Below are 16,549 nucleotides of genomic sequence, written 5' to 3'. Positions count from 1 at the left end.
ATTTGTGACTAGATGTGCTTATAAAATTGTTTTCACAAGCATATTATCTTTTTTAATTCAAAACACTCTGTAAAGGTTCTGATGAGGTGAATGTTAGCTATTTCTATCATCATCACCATTTCTTACTATTATTACTTTTCTTGTTAGGTTTCTCATTTAATACAAGGTCCCCACTAAGCTTACAGATACTATATACTACATATTTTCTAGGAAAGCCAAGATTTTTGTAATTGTACTTAATAAACATACATATATTAGAAAAATCAAGGCTTTCTGAGAAAATATATAGTGAGTATATGATATCTGTAAGCTTACAGTATAGTATATGGTCTATAAATATGTTTATAACATATTATACAAAACAATGAGATTAAAGACTATGCTTTTAATTTCTAATTCTTCAATACCTACTTAATACTTACCACCTGATAGACTAATAATTAGTGTGTTTTGAGTAATCAATAAATGTTACCTTAACAAATCAACCAACGACACAACAATTTAATGGTTAACAGCTTAGTTTAAAAGAAGGAATTTTTGTCCCTTTAGGATGTGACATCACACTACTCTTTAGTTTCTCAAATCTTTCTATTTGGTTCTGTAACACTGTGTATATTTGAAATGGTTAAAAAAAAATTTGGAAATAACTGAACCTGATGATAACTTTAATTTTAAGACTTTGAAGTACTCTTCTTGAAGCCTCAGTACTTTTATGGTTTTCTTCAAAGTTCACACTCTCATTTACAAAAATCTCTATGTAGATCTATTGCAAATTGTATATAATGTTTCTTGTGCTCATCATACTCTCATCAACATATTTTGAGGTTATTAATAGCATGATAATTTTGAAGTGTTATGTAAAAGAAGAAGGCTTTTATGTAAAGGAGATCACATTAATCCAAACTGAAGTTTATGCAGTATAAGCTTGAGGGAAAAGAAATTTGAATGCAAATCAAATTGGATTTTTCTAGAAATATCTCTTTAAGTCTATGAGAAAAACCGCTGAAGCTGTGATTAAAATTTGCTCTTTTACATTTGATTAGAAAAAAAGTTCCTGTTCTTTTGAAAAAGTGTTTGTTAAAAAAAAAACTTTACAACATTTCCAATCTCATTTAACTATTCATTCAATAGGGATTGACTTATCACCAGGGCAATGTGAGTCAAATTGGGAGTGGAACCAACACATAAGCAAAATCAGTGGATAGAATGAGAGGAGAGCATAGAGACAGGGGAGACTGCTATTTTTACAGGATTCTGGTAGTTGTCAGTGGGCTAGAGTACTACACAGGCAAAGGAAAAGGTGTTAGGTCACAATGTTTATGGGATGTTTGAATATATTAAAGAAGTTAGAGAGGAAGACGATGGTAAGAGGATGTTGTAGAGAGCCAAGGAACAGATGACAAGGAAATTTAAGGACACAGGAAGAACTTTGTACTATTTTTAAGAGTACAATGAGAAATAATCTGAGTGTTTTGAGAGGGGATGTATCATAATAAGAAATACACCTTTACTGAATCATTCTAGCCATGGAGAGGTTAACAGATATTTAATATGCATTCGATTATGTAAGGCCTTACAGACCATGGTAAGGTATATAAAATTTAATATAAATGTGATTAGAGACTAAAAGAGTAATATAAACAGGTATAAAATAATCTTCCTTGTAATTTAAAAGGATCACTTGGCTTGCTGTATGGATTATTATATTTAGGAAGAACAGGCAGTCCAATTAAGAGAACATTTTAGTGGCCCAAGTAAGAGAATTCAGTGGTTTGGGGAGATAGTTGGCAGAGGGTATAGTAAAAAGTAGTTGGTTTTGAATATTGTGAAGGCTGAGAGAGTCCCCTCAGATGTGCCACCCTGGCAAGCAGATTATTTTGAGTTGAAATCAGTTAAAGCCCAACAAACTCATTTTTCCTTTTCATTTTTCTTCTTAAAGAGATTCAGATTAAGACAAAAACAAAAACAGAAAACAAACAAAAAATACCTGCTTCATGAAGGGAACTTTATCACAATCACTTTAAGTATATTCATATTAGCATTAAATAGATAGGATTCAAGGAAGACCTTGTTAGCTATATTCTCCTGTCCCATTGTTTCTGGGATGCCCAACAGGAATTCCCCACCTTCTCAGCTCCCAGGTGATTGCCTGTTTGCCCTTGTGAACTCCAAAACTCATCCCCCTACTTTCCCTTTTGTCCAAAATGACATATATACCCAATTTTGCCTCACTGTCTTTGGAATTTTCAGGCTTATGTGAATTCCCCCGTGCATATATTTAAGTTTGATTTTCTCCTGTTATCCTGCTATATACATTGCTTGAAATATTTACTCAACCAGAATTAAAGGGGTGAGGGGAAATGTTCCATGACCCCAGCACTGAATATATGATTAATAAGAAAGAAAATAGTCAAATAAAAATGTCAAGCTTTCATAACCTAGTCAGTAGTTAAATGCTGGTAAGTGATTGGCAAGATAGGAAGTTTGAAGGAAGAGAGATGGGGAATCAAGCATCCTTCTTTGGACATGTAAAATTTAAAATGCTCTTAAGCTTTCAAATTAGAATGTGAATTTAGTAGTTATATATACAAAGGTGGTTTTAATTAAAGGTTTACTCTAAAGCAGTGGTCCCCAACCCCTGGGCCACGGACTGTTACTGGTCCATGGGCCATTTGGTACCGGTCCGCAGAGAAAGAATAAATAACTTACATTATTTTCGTTTTATTTATATTTAAGTCTGAACAATGTTTTATTTTTTAAAAATGACCAGATTCCCTCTGTTACATCCATCTAAGACTCACTCTTGACGCTTGTCTAGGTCATGTGATACATTTATCCGCCCCACCCTAAAGGTTGGTCCGTGAAAATATTTTCTGACATTAAACCTGTCTGTGGCCCAAAAAAGGTTGGCGACCATTGCTCTAAAGAATAAAACTATGGAGTCACTTAAAAGAAATAGATGGTGTAGTATCAGATACTTCCAGTCCTCTGTTTTCTTGGTATATGGTAAAATGGCATTTCTTAGCTCCCCTATGATTAGTTAGGGCCTTGAAATAGCTTTGAGAGGAAGACTTTTTAGATGGAACCATTTAACTTCAGTGTAAAGGCCTCAAGAACTCTGTTTTTCTGCTATTGTCTACTGACAGTTTTACAGATGATGGTTTCTCCATCAATCTGGGTCCCAGTTTAATTTCCAGCTGACTCACAGTGTTGTAGCACAAGTGAGAAATCAACCTTGCACTGTTAGTCTCTAGGAAAATGGAAGTTGTTACTGTAGCATAGCCTTACTCATTCTGAATATAACAAAAATAATTAAAGCCCTAGGATTAAATGAGATCACATATGGAGTAAGTGTAGAAGAAGACAAAATAGGTCTAAGGATTGAGCCATGGGGCATGCCAATATTTATTAATTGCAAAGAAAAAGGGGATGAAGATCAGAGAGAGAAATAGCCTTTAGTTTACTTGTTTAGTTTTTTAGAATACCGTTATTACTATTAACATGGTTGCTTTAAAATTGCCAGAAATTTAATAAAAACATTTTCCCCTTTGGGCAGGAGTGGAGTGGGGGAAACACATCTTTAAATACCAATTATAACTGATTATAGCATGAGTTTGCAGTCTGAACAGATTCTTTGGAAACAATTTTGACTGTTGAGTCTAGTACAGTCACAGGGTAACCCACGACTCATATTCTGTGTTAGCTTCATTTCTTCAATAGCTTTAAGATTGTGGTAAATCTTTGTGGCATATTTTAATGTGTGGCATAGTATAATTTATCATACTCCAGTAAAATTTAATAGCATTGTTAAATTTATTGGACAAGTAGGTCATTAGACTAAGGAGGCTTTAGTTCTGTGGCAGTTTATGTACCTACATACACCAAAATATAAGCCTGTAAATGCCTTAAGGTCACAAAATAAAGACTAAGGACAATCAATCGTATAGAACCAACTAGGTTTTAAGTTACCGGCAATCAAATAATTTTCTTTCTTTGCTTCTTCCCATTTGTGGAGTGCTCCTAACCACTTCCAGTTTGGCACTGCCTTATTCCAAACAATAAATATTTAAATAAACTCAATTTTTTTTGCCAAGATAAAAATAATTTTAATATGCTAGTTTATCTTTTAATAGCATATACCACGATTTTGGCTGCAGTTTCTATTTTGTTAATTGTAGAGTCATTTTGTTTTCCTTAACTGGATTATATATATTTCTGGGACTTCAGTTTTCCATGAATACCAAACCATTTGGAGTGACAGATATTTGATGTTTGAATGATAAAGGGGCTTGTGGTAAGCAAGCACATACAACCTAACTATTTGAACTCTATAATAGATCATACACTGAGCAAAGCATAAACTTTGGTATTCTAATTTCATTGTTCAGTACATGATAAGCAAAAGTTGGTTTCATGTGTCTTGATGACAAAATGAAACAAAGCTATATCTGTAGCCACCTTTCTTTGTTAGGTTTATAAAGCTTTATAGCAAATGTGAAAGTGACATGTTTTCATTAGTGACAGTTATTAACTTCATTTATAAATGTTTATTTTGAAACTTTATTCTACTGTTCTTCCATACAGAAAGTTCATTTCAATGCTGTCAAAATCTAACATGTTAGAAGACAATTTAATCTTTACTGAATCCAAATTCCTGTTAAAAAATTAACTGCTTGTGATAATACTAATAGGAATAGCACTACTGAGATGATCACTGTATAAACAGATGCAGTTTTAACATGGTAGGCATATTCAGACAGGTGCTGACAATCATGTCACAACATTCTCTTCTCCTGGCAAGGTGAGAGTTTTCTTTTGACATTAGTTTTAAAACCAGCCACAATTTCAGAGAAATTTTGAAATGATATGAGTATTATTGTTTGAATATGGTCCAATATTTTCTCTCTTCCCATTGCTAAAAAATTTTCAGGTTCTTTTTCCCTGACCCATCCATTTGAGGGAGTCCAGCTATTGCCAGACTAATTTTGCACTTTTTGTAATGTTAAGTCTCAAAGAAGAAGGGATGAGAGAGCAAATGAAAAGGGTATAAGGACAAGGAGGACATAGGCTAGGGGCCAGAATGTTGTGATTGGAGGAGAATTGGTAACAGAATCAGAGGGGAATTGTGCAACAGTGATGAGTGAGTATTAGGGGTGAGAGTAGAGGTAGTGTGAGACTAAGACACTCTAAACTAGAATGTAAAGAAGGCCTCCCTAAGAGGTGACATATCTTTAAAGTCTATACATTAAGAAAAAGCACCAGGAAGACAACTGGAGGAGGTATTGTCTGCAGGGATCAGGAACCTATGGCTCGCGAGCCAGATGTGGCTCTTATGATGGCTGCATCTGGCTCGCAGACAAATCTTTAATAAAAAATAATAACGTTAAAAATATAAAACAGTCTCATGTATTACAATCCATTCATTTCCTACCACTCATGTTCATGGTTGTGGGTGGCTGGAGCCAATCACAGCTGTCCTCCGGGACAACACCAAATTTTTATTGGATAACGCATAATGTACATGGGTTGTTGTATGGCTTTCACGAAATTACATTTTAAAATATGTGGCGTTCATGGCTCTCTCAGCCAAAAAGGTTCCCGACCCATGGTCTAGGGAGAGGGCGGCCTAAGGCATTGAGTTAGTAGAGTCTTTTCCTGTTCCAGGATGAGCAGAGGCCTGTGTGGCTGGAGATGGGAGAGCTGAAGGGAGTTAGGAGAGATCAGGGAGGCAACAGGAGCAGGTCTTGTATGTTGTCTGGGACCATTTTGAAGATTAGCTTTTTACTCAAAATAAAAATAAGCCCTTGGAAAATTTGGAGTTTTGCATATGAAAGAACTACAGAAACATTTTTTTTATTTATATCACAGTATCATACATTGTTTTATGCTGGGCCACAAAATCAAATGTCAGAATTCAAAACACTTGATTTTAATTTCAGGCATAAATTTGAATTTGGTAGATAGAGATTTTGTTTTGTTTTATTTATTTTATTTATTTATTTTAGAAAGGAGAGAGAGAGAGAGAGAGAAGAAAGAGAGAGAGAAGGGGGAGGAGCAGGAAGCATCAACTCCCATATGTGCCTTGACCAGGCAAGCCCAGGTTTCGAACTGGTGACCTCAGCATTTCCAGGTTGACGCTTTATCCACTGTGCAACCACAGGTCAGGCCAGTAGATAGAGCTTTTTATGTTAACATTGCAATTATAAGATTGTCTTTGTAAAAATACCTTTGGAAACTGTAAAGTTCTAATTAAACATTAAATAAAAATAAATATGTTAGACATTTATAAAGAGATTTATTCCTATCAAGTTTATAATAAAGATGCTTATTATTATTTTTATTATCAGAGCTTTTCCCTCTTGGATGGCCAAGCCATCCTGAGGTACTAAGATATCAATTATACAAAAATACAGCGTGAATAATGTTTTATATGATAATTTCCTTTATGAAATGTTTTTATTGCTAAATTTTAAGAAGAGTGCTTGTAATGTCATATTATCTGTCTCCTATTACAAATGGTTCTTCAGTTGACATAAGGTATGTTGGAGGACAAAAGCAAGAATTTAATGGTAATTATTAAAAGTTTGCTTAGGACAAACTAAGACAGATTTTATTTTCTACTAAGCCAGGATTTGTCATAAAGGCAAAAAGACAGTATTCTAAATTCAATGTTAGATGTGTATAGAAATAATCTAAGTTCAACTCACAAAAACAAAGGATGAGGGAAAGTTCTAAATTTTAATACTGAAGAGTCACAAATTTAAGTCAAGAGAAAGTTTCTTTTATTTATGTGGATTTTTGCTTTAAACTTTTATTCAGATCTGCCTTCTTTCAGCCCCCACTATATGAAGAAACAGAAAGCTGGGGTACTGAGCCAAAGTTATCCATGTGGTGAAATGGCTGCAAGTAATGGGAACTAAATGAGGAGGCTATTGAATAATGTTCTCTGGAGGCCAATAGGTCTAGTCAATATAAGCCACTGGGATATTAGGCAGAATGCTTTCATGCTATTTATAGTCTCTGATGACTTGTAGGAAAGATTCTCCAAATATAGCCCCTAAGTTTGCTTAGTGACACGTGAAGGCAGATGTGGAGATAATATCTATCATATCTAAACACTCTCCAACTATTCCAGAAGCCTAAGCCAAAGATGGAATAATGCCATTGCAAAGCAGGAGACTCTTAAAATACAGTTTTGCTTTACGCCAGTGGTATATGATTAGCAGAAAGACTCTGAGTTTGTGGTGTTAAAATATCTGGGTATGAATCCTAGTATAGTAATGTAGAAGTCTGGCCTTGAGCCAGCTTTCTACCTGCTTTAATGCATCAATTAAAAAGGATAACACTTACAACATAGAATTAAATAAAGTAATGTGCATATCACAATAAAGAGAAAGATGAGATACAGTGTAAATATGAACATAAGTCATTGTTAGTGAGTTAGGATCAATAACAATCAGATATTCAGGGCCTCTTAAATAAATCTATGAATTTCACTTTCTTCATCCTGGAAAATATAATAAAATTGTCTTTTAAGTAATAATTAATCTAGGTGACACACTTTTTTTTTCTCTAAATCTCTTTACCTTTAAAAAAAGTAAAATAAAAAAATGTCTAAAGAATATTTATGAATATCATTGCATCCCTTCCTCTAACTTTTACTTCCCTCCTCTTGAAATGATCATTTCTATATTTCTATTGTACATCATCAAAAAGAGTCAATTTAAGCTCCCCTTTCTCTCTCTCAGCATACAAGGTCATTAATTGCTATTGGGACCTTCATAAACCCTAGTCTGCCGATGGGGTGAGAACTCTATTGTTAAATGTATTATGGCAGGACTGTCTTTGGAGATTGCCTGCTTGATTGCTTTGTAAAGGCCCAATGGCACACAGCAATTAAAATCCATAGACCTCTGTAACCCTTCTGATGTTTTATGGGCCGTTTTGTGTCCTTCGGTAGAGTTTACCATTTGTGTATTTCCCACTGGGTCTCTCTTTCAAAACTCTAAGTGGGATTATTTTTTATCCACTGTGATAAAGCTAGTCATACATCATGTGAAAGGTTAATGAATATTTTCAAAAGGAGCATATGTTTTAAGTCAGAAGGTGAGTTATTGTAAAGACTGGTTATATAAAACCTAATAGTATTTTCTAGATCTCATCAGAGTTAATGTCTATAAACCTCACCTGTGATTCTTAAAGTAAAGCATAGTTTATAAGATTGAAATGACCTCAAAAATTAAGGAAGTGGTTTGAGTTTACATGAAAAGTCCACCTGTGAACTACTGCACAGAAATCTTACTGTTCAATTTTCAGGGTTATACCATATGCAGAACAGATACATCTATTTATTTATTACTTCATGGGAATGAAAAGTTCTTCCTGAATGGAGGGCTTTGGATATTCCTAGCTTGTGTCTAGATGTGAGAAACTTGATATTGTAATAACCAGGGAGAAGCCAGAGAAAGACCACTGGAGTGGTGTTAGGGAAAGCTTCCTAGCTACTATGGTTCTGAAATTCTCATATTACAGGTACCTTTCTATTTTCAATCAGCATCACTATCAGAAGCTTCGATGATCCTAAAAATAAAGTCATTGGCAATTCATAATGCTTTCAGTCATTTGAAATTGCAATCGCTTCTTCCTCTATACCTTCTATCCCACCTCCCCTTTTTCTCACTCTTCTTTACTTCCCATGTTCTCACTCTCACATACTCAAAGGGCATTGAGAAACCTTCATTGCAAAAGTGATTTGTATACTCTAAAAACATATTTTTCAGTGCTTGATGCTCTTTGAAGGAAAAGCATTATTGCACTGAAGAAAGAGAACTGAGCTTCAGATTGTACTCAACATGAAGCTCACATATCTTACAACTTTACAAATTATTTTTTTAGGTGTAAATTGTAAGTATGAGAACAGGGCAAGTCCTTTTTAATGAATTTCCAAAATCACACTCTGGAAAACATTTTGAGCACTTTAACCAGGAAAAAAGTTACTAAACCATTTTGTGTAGAAGGTGTGGTAGGAAAAGAGGGTGAATGTAATGATAAGGTGTTATTATTTCGTGGACAGAGGACTAGTCTTTAATTGCCGCGGACCAGCGCAGCTCCAAATAACGGTGCGGAATTAAGGAAACACACTTTGTCAGAACAAAACCGATGGGACCGGGAGGACCCCTCAAACTGCCTGGCAGTATCTGAGTGCCTCACAGCCCTAGTTCCCTTTATTATATAGACCTATGCAAATCAAGGACCCTAATACAAAGTTGCACTTCAAAGGCTGAGACAGGAACTCTCCCAAGGCAAAAACAGGATACATTAGTGAAATTTACAAATATCTGAAACAAATAAAGAGTCAAAGGAAGGGCATGTATATTGCTTCCTGCAACCCAAAGAAGGAAGTGGAGTGGGTGCAAATACTCAGCATCAAAACCAAATATGGAGATGGAGGGGGGAGAACTTTGCCCCCTGCCAAGTCTCGAATCTATAATGGCTTCCTGCCATTAATGGTCCACAACATATCCCCCTTTTCTTTTTAATTTGTGTGCTGAGATTTGCACTCATCCAATTTCCTAGTTTCCAGATTCTAATTTGGAGGCAGACAGAAAAAATACAGAACCCAAAATTAGTATAGCCAATGCTAACAGATACCCAAAACAAATATACTAATACATCACAGTGATTAAAGCCTTTGAGCAAACTCTTTAAGCTAATACTATAAGAATCTATAAAAGAGTAATGTCCTTAACGTGTTCACCAAGTCCAAGTTGGCACCAACACCATTCCAAATCTCTGCAAATGCAACTCAACCCCAGTTCAGTCCATTAAAAACTGTCACAGGAGCAGGAGTCCTGGAAAAGTCCACATTCAGGAAAAGTCCACATGGCACTGGATTTGCTGTCACAATTCCACACTCTGCAGCTAGCATCAAAGTCCCAATGACTGCTGCTCCCAGCTGGCAATGACCCAGGTAGATTGGAAAAGCCATCCACAGCATACATGAAGATGGAGCTTCCGTTTTACTCAAACTGGAAAGATAAACCCAGGGGTCCTATACTGGAGCTTTATAGCCATGGGGCGGTGAGGAGAACCTTGGGATACACTAAGCTGGGTGGCAGAGGTAAATTTGTGAGTTGGCAAAAAAGGAGCTCTGAATTAGGAGTAGGTCCTAGCCTAAAATATGAGTGGGACATTGAGGCAGGAGGAATAAAGGAAAGACTATATATTAAAGCAGCAGAAAACAGGGCTATCAATACCCACAACAGAGATCTTTGAGGGAAGAATAAAAAACCTGACTATTCAGGCAAGACATAGTTAAATGGCCCTTGTGTAAATGAGACCAGTCTACTGGCTACTTGGAAGAAATACCCCAGGCTCATCCACAGTGTCGTAGATGGGGACGACGGCCCTGGGCACCTTTTAGCCTTCAGTGGCAAATCCCAGTATTCTGGGCAAGGTTAGGTCACAGGTGGTTGGAGCAGGACTGGAAGAGACTGAACCCTCCCTTTAGAGGAGTGGGGGGGAAGCCTACCTTCCATTGTGTCCCTTCTTCCTCACAGCAAAGGCATGTAAGCCTGGCAGGCTTTGGCTCAAATGACCATCCTTTCCACTATTGAAGCAGGGCCCTGATGAAGTTCCAGTTGGAGTGTTGGAGCCTCTGAGGGCGTATGCCAAGAGCTAGTATTTTACCTGATCTCCTTTGGGCTTTTTCGGCCTCTTGGTACCTTAAAAGCCATGCTCAGAAGATCTCGCTGAGGGGCTTGAGAGTCCCTATCTGCCTATATATCTGGAGCTATTCAGAAAAGAACAAAACAGTGTTATTAGCTGGAATCAAATAAAAAAAAAGGGTAGTAGTTTGCAGGACAAAAAAATTTGGCATCTATTGTGCATCAGCATTCAAAAGAAACTGGACCTGCAGGAGCTCTAGGACATGACTCCCCCCCCCCCTTTCTTATTATTTACAATTGAATCTTCAAGCAAATGTTAAGCACACTTTACAATATTTTGACTTCAAAGATTGCAAGAAATTCTTGACTTTGTTAACTTTCAACAAAAACAGAGCAAATGCACCTTTAAACAACATTCCCACACTTATCAAAACACCCCCTTAATATTAATTAATAGGCACCTTAAATAGTACATATCAAAACTGAAAAATACCAGTGTGATCTTCATTATTCTCCTATAGTAAAAAAAAATCTTTACACTTTTATTATGTAAATCTATGCTGCTTCAAGCCTTTCACTTGCGGCCTGGAGCAGCCTGGCCAAACCAGCAAGTTTTTTGGATCCAAAATGAGCATGCTTTACTTATTCCAAACAAAATCATATCCATGTAGGGAAATGAAATTATCCCCATTTTGTTTTCAATACTACAGCCAGCACTTCCAAAACTATTATCATCATTACTTTTCATGTAAGGACTTAATTCAGGCCTTATAAACAAAAACACTTAGACATTAAACAAAGACTTCACATACAATCACACAAATCAAGAGTGAAACCCGGGGTTTTAGAGATTAAACTATAGCCTGCTTGATCTTAAGTAGGGCTACCTTAATAGGAATGTAATAAGGATATATACTAAACAGAGATCTCTCTTGAAAAATCTCAAGATGGTTGTATGAGATTTCTGTTCAGCAACACCCAAATCAGGCCGCCCTTTTGCCTTCTTTTCAAGCAAAGGAGCAGGAAGAAATAAAATGAGAAAGGGAAGAGAGCATAGTAAAATAAGCCTCATATAATTGCTCTTGTGAAGTAAGTCTCTCATCTAGAATCATGGTGTCTCACCAGTCATTCAGGGATCCACCAAGGAGCTTCAGCAAACCTAGGAAAAACACACACATATCCTCAGCCCCATAAGAGAACAGGGTCTGGCCCTTGCCAGATTCCTGAAAGGGGGTCCCTCTATCGCACTCTAGGGAAGGCTTTCCTTGCAGGGTTCCAGAGTCTCTTTGCTGCTGAATGACGCTGTCCATCAGTATTCAAAAAATTTAAAGTAAAAAGAGCATGACAAAGATTTGCAGGAGTTTCCTCATATTTAAGTTGCATTTGGCTCCTAACTCTGAACACACCTCACAGTGCACTAACCAAATCAGTAAGTCTTAAGGATCTACATTCTATTCTATTTAAATTTAAATGAGTGCTTCTTACAAGTTCTAAAAACATTTTATTTTTTCTAAATATTAGAGCCAGCATTTCCAATTTTTGCATGCAAAAAAAACATTAATTCAGGCCTTAAAAACAGACACATTTTGACAACATTAAACAAAGACTAAACAGAAACAAGAATTAGATGAACCAGACAAACCAGAGAGAAACCCAGGATTTCAGAGAACATCCAGATTAGAAAGATGCCTGCCTGATATTAGTCAGGGCATTTTCCGACAGAGAGACTGAAGGATGTGACTAAACAAAATCTCCCCGAGAAAATTTGCTCTTGGCAGCTGCTGGGATATTTTCCATAGTCAGATCCAACACAGGTCCCCTGCCTCAACCTCCAGGCAAAGAACAAGAAAGAAACAAAATGATAGTTCAGAAGACCACAGTCAAAACATTAAAGAAAATCAGGTCAGGACAGGAAAAGCTGTAACTTTCCTAATACCTGAATCTCCTATCCATTCTCAAATTCTATAGTTGCTATAACCGGCGGCTCAGGTTGACTATGCTGAGATTTTTCTCCTACCTCAACAGCCCCTTCATGAAAGTCCAACTTCCACAGCAAATAATCACCCCTGGAGAGACAAGCACAGGCAATCATCTTCCAGTCATTTGGGGGAAGAGCCTTTGCCCTAATAGTATCTAATAAACCAAGTGAAAAAGGGGCAGTAGGCCCATACTGAACACAAACAAGTTTAAGCTCTTTCAGAGTTCTAAAAGGTACAGGTTCATGTTCTCGCACTAGTCTCCCTGTATCATCCTGTCTTTCTACAACAGGAAAATGAGTAAAGCCATCATTTATTGTTTCCCCTATATTTTGAGCCTGGTAATCAGCCTAATAAGGGAATGGAGGAGCAGAGGGTCGAATGTAGGAAGGAGCTGAGGGTAGCGGAGGCCCCGCGGCTAAAGCAGCCATAGCCACGGATTTTTCATCCCCCCTGTCATCCTCAGACTCCAAGTTATCCTTGTATTCACATACCTCTGTTTCCAGCTCACCCTGATACTCTTCAGACAATGATTTGTCTTCATAAGGAAACATTTCTACATAAAGGTCCCTTACTTTTGACCCTATCTGTCCCATATTCTTTTACTCCCAACTACACTTTCCCCAAAAACTTTCTTTACTCACTGTGCGCACTTCACTTTGGGGAGTTCCCTCACCTTCCTTCAGTTTTAGTTTCTTTGTACTCATACTCAAGTGGTCTGTTCAGGCACCACTTGCCGCAGACCAGCGCAGCTCCAAATAACTGTGCGGAATTAAGGAAACACACTTTGTCAGAACAAAATCGATGGGACCGGGAGGACTCCTCAAACTGCCTGGCAGTCTCTGAGTGCCTCACAGCCCTAGTTCCCTTTATTATATAGACCTATGCAAATCAAGGACCCTGATACAAAATTGCACTTCAAAGGCTAAGACAGGAACTCTCCCAAGGCAAAAACAGGATACAGTAGTGAAATTTACAAACATCTGAAACAAACAAAGAGTCAGAGGAAGGGCATGTATATTGCTTCCTGCAACCCAAGGAAGGGAGTGGAGTGGGTGCAAATACTCAACATCAAAGCCAAATATGGAGATGGAGGGGGGAGAACTTAGCCCCCTGCCAAGCCTTGAATCTATAATGGCTTTTGCCTTTAATGGTCCACAACATTTATTCCCCATTACCGGATGGTAACAGATCAACAGGATTAATTCAGTGACTCTGTGTCTAGCTCCACAGGATTCTTATCTACTTAAGAACACATATTGCAATATGCTTTTAAATAGTATGCTTTATAACTTTCTAAATATTATTATTTTCATAATTACTGTGTCAGTGTCAGCTGCTTGAAAAGTAAATTAACAATTCACTCTAGTTCAGTGGTAGTCAACCTGGTCCCTACCTCCCACTAGTGGGCGTTCCAGCTTTTATGGTGGACAGTAGCGGAGCAATCAAAGTATAAATAAAAAGATAGATTTAACTATAGTAAGTTGTTTTATAAAGATTTATTCTGCCAAACTAAGCGAAAATCCAACATAAAGTACTTAGTAAGTAATTATTATTATTATATGCTTTAACTTGCTGTAACTCTGCTTTATAAATTTTATAAAGTACATTTACTTTCCTACTTTATAAATCACTATTACTATGGAACCGATGGGCAGTTAGAAAATTTTACTACTAACAGAGATACAAAAGTGGGCGGTAGATATAAAAAGGTTGACTTCTCCTGCGTCTAGTTTATATTTTCTAGACCCAAAGTTTCTAAAGTACTGTCCATGCTCTTTTTTTTTGACAGAGACAGAGAGAGTCACAGAGAAGGACAGATAGAGACAGATAAGAAGGGAGAGAGATGATAAGCATGTACTGTTCATTGTGGCTTCTTAGTTGTTCACTGATTGCTTTCTCATATGAGCTTTGACTGGGAGGTCCAGCAGAGCGAGTAACCCCTTGCTCAAGCCAGCAACCTTGAGCTCTCAAGCCAGTGACTTTGGACTTTAAGCCAGTGACCTTTGGGCTCAAGCCAGAGACCATGGGACCATGTCTATGATCCCATGCTCAAGCCAGCAACTCCACAATCAAGCTGTTGAGCCCATGCTCAAGCCAGATGAGCCCATGCTCAAGACAGGGACCATGGGGTTTCAAATTTGAGTCCTCTGTGTCCTACTTGGACACTCTATCCACTGTACCACCACCTGGTCATGTTGTCCATGTTATTTATGAATCTAGATCACTATTGTGCTTGTTTTAAAGACACTTTCTTGGGTAGTCACTTAAATTGAGATAGTTGGAAATATTCATTGGAGGCAATCTCCTCACAAAGTCCTTAAGCACAAAAAATATTAAAAAAAACCTTGTTCTAGAGTTTAAATTCCAGTACTGTTTATTCACTTATAAGTTGGTCCTGAAAAGAAATGTACATATATAGCTGTTTCACAAATAATCACTCATTTATTCTCAATATTTTAGTAAAGTATGTCCCATTGCTTCAACTTTATAGACAATCCTTTAGTGTTCTTCATTTACTTATCAAAAATAGTTTTTGAGTACATAATATCTTCTATGTACTGGAATTAGTTTCTCTCTCTCTCTTTAATGTTTATTTATTGATTTTAGTGAGAGAGAAAGGGGAGAAAGAAAGAAACAGGAACATCAATCTGTTCCTTTATGTGCCCTGACTGGAAATCAAACTGGCAACCTCTGAGCTTCAGGATAATGCTTTAACCAACCAAGCTATCCAACCAGGGTCAGGTTTTCTCTTAACCTCTTATTTTCTTACTTCAAATGACTTCAATTAATGTTAAATTAATTGAAGTTATATATACTATTTCTTTCCTTGAAAATTCCATGCTAATAAGTTTTTAGTTTTGTTAATAATCTATAAATACATGTAAATTTATCATCTTTATAATAAATATGTGGATAAAATTTTCCCTCTATCTTTGCTTACTAGAATGTTAAAAAAGAAAGCATGAGAATGTTTTTCTAGAAGACTATGTGATGAGATTACTACTTTATACTGGAAAGAGTATAGACTATGGCAGCATTTTGAGTAGGCTCAAATTATGAATGCAAAAGTTAAGTTTTGTGACTACAGGTATTATAACTCACCAGGTTAAGCAATTTACCTATTCTAGACATTTGGCAAATTAATGAATACCTAAGTGTCTCAATTTTCTTGTATATAAAGTAGGTACATTATTAATGCTTTTTAATAGTATCCTTAAAAAGTAAACATTTAATATGTAAAATTAGTAGTTTGTTATAGTTAATATAGTATAGCAAAGTTAAACTATCTAAGTTAAGGTACTTATTGTAGAGGTTGCATTAAATGGCTTAGTTTTAGAGTACTTGCCCTATTGGAGACTATCAGTGCATCATGTGTTTTCTGTATTTGAGAGACAATTAATTGCTTCTATTTTACTGTAACATCTTTGCCCATGGTGTACCTACATATTCACTCTTGTTAGATTGCTCTTGATTAATAGACATCTGCAGTATAATTATCATTTTAGAAAGACAAGACAAAAGTAACTATTTTAGATTAGATTGCACTCACATTTTACATTCCTGTGTAAAAACTGAGTTAAATAAGGACAGCAAATATGAAGTTTATACTGCAAATCATTTTTTCCCAACTCACTGTAACATTGCTAATACACCACTGTATTTACGTGATGAGTTTGACTTGACCTCAGAATACTCAACAACACAGGTAACCATTACCAATGAATCAGAATTGATAACCTAATTGAAACTAAAAGTTTTTTGAGCTCAATTAGTAATGCACTGTTGATCCAAATTTTCTGTGCCTTCTAATACACACACACACACACACACATTCACCACACATAGAATACATACAATAAAATAAAATATTAAAATCACTATCATCTAAGTTAAACCCAATGA

This window comes from Saccopteryx bilineata, chromosome 2, assembly GCF_036850765.1.
Source record: "Saccopteryx bilineata isolate mSacBil1 chromosome 2, mSacBil1_pri_phased_curated, whole genome shotgun sequence".
Classification (NCBI taxonomy): Eukaryota; Metazoa; Chordata; class Mammalia; order Chiroptera; family Emballonuridae; genus Saccopteryx; species Saccopteryx bilineata.
The sequence above is the reverse complement of the archived record's forward strand: the minus strand, read 5'-3'. Positions refer to the sequence as shown.